This window comes from Arachis ipaensis, chromosome B03, assembly GCF_000816755.2.
Source record: "Arachis ipaensis cultivar K30076 chromosome B03, Araip1.1, whole genome shotgun sequence".
Classification (NCBI taxonomy): Eukaryota; Viridiplantae; Streptophyta; class Magnoliopsida; order Fabales; family Fabaceae; genus Arachis; species Arachis ipaensis.
In genome coordinates this window covers 131842621-131844133 of record NC_029787.2, presented here as the reverse complement: position 1 = coordinate 131844133, position 1513 = coordinate 131842621, and the positions used below count along the sequence as shown (strand labels likewise).

General features: G+C 28.1%; 1 protein-coding gene across 1 annotated transcript in view; it reads left to right on the top strand.

Annotated features, from left to right (window-relative positions):
- The window catches only part of LOC107631500 (potassium transporter 10), a gene marked incomplete at its 5' end in the record, with an annotated part of 7103 nt that continues 6906 nt past the window's right edge, over positions 1317-1513 (top strand). Inside the window, 1 exon segment of the mRNA XM_016334961.2 lies at positions 1317-1489.

The window sequence follows — 1513 nt, the reverse complement described above, 5'->3', positions numbered from 1 at the left end:
AAATACAGTATTACATAAATTATGCATAATTTAAAATCTATCATCCTCCTCTTCCCCTTTTTCATCATCATCATTATTATTATTTTACATTCTCATAATTTTTACTTTAGCATCTTAACAAGAACTTATGTCACAGTTCCAAAATTTTGGTACCAAATTTGAGAGTATCAGCATAACTCAACTCCTCATCCTCATCATCATTATCATCTTTTTATTTTTTTGTTTATCTTTTTTTTTTTGTTTTATATTCTCATTATTCTTCTTATTTTACCCTCCTAACAATAATAAAAACAAAAAAAAATACATAATACTGTAAAATCATCAAGAATAAAAGAAAAAAAAAAGAAAATATAACAATAAAAGAACAATGACAAAAAAAATACATAAAAAAGGAAAAAAATACAAAAAAAGGAAAAAGATATAAATATTCACATTCATAGCTAAAAAATTAAAACTTATAAACATGCTTTCGTTAATAAAATTAATTTTTGTTGACCCTAAAAAAAAATACCATCAAATGCATTATGTTAGATATCATGGTAACTTATTTACTATCCCATTCTATTAAAGATAGTCTTTAACATTATAAAATTAGAATTCTTGCACTAAAATATTAAAATTCTAACTTCTAATAATACACATAATAAATGTAAAATTTACTCTTTTTTATTTCTTTTTTAGTAAATTTAACAAATATACTTAAAAAGCATTAACAAAATTGAGTAAAAATGATCTCTCCTATTTTAATAATAATATTATCTTTTACAGAACTATGTAAAATGAAAAAAAAATATTTATGGAATAATATTACAAAAAATAAGAAAGAGATTATTAATTTCCAAATCTAAATTTTAAAAGTAGATTCCACGTTCCACATATGGGTAAACTGTAAATGCTAGATGAATTGATGAGATATCCTGATTAGGCAAGAGAAGATGGTGAAAAATTTTTCTATTTTGAAAAAAAAAAAAAAAGTTAGAAATTATAGAGTGGTCCCCACCTGCATAGCTCAGTCTCTCTCTTCCACGAGCTCCACCATACAAAAACAGAGTCTCTCTCTCTCTAGATTATGAATAGCTTCTCTGTTTCTTTCTCTTTCTCTCTCCAAAGATTATTTGTCTGGTTCCTTGCAAGAGGCAAGAGCCAAGAGGTTGCTCTGTACTGTAACCGAGAAGAAGAAGAAGAAGTAACAACAAAACCTCTTCTTTACACTCCTTCAATTCCTCCATAAAAGGAAAACAAAAAAAACTCGACTTGTTCCTCTTCCTCTCGTCTTTTTCATGCTTTGCACATGTGAAGCTAGCTACCTCTGATGGGTTTTTGTTCTTGATCCTGTGCCACTGAGATATAACAAAGAAGAAGAAGAAAAAGTTAACCTTTTTCTTAGCTGAATGCTTGGCCATTCCCAGTGAGAAGTAGCTGATTGTGCAACTACCGGTGAGGTTTGGTGCTGCTTGCAGCTACAAATAAGTCTTTTCCATTAAGTGGGGTATGCTTACTTTTATCAAATTTG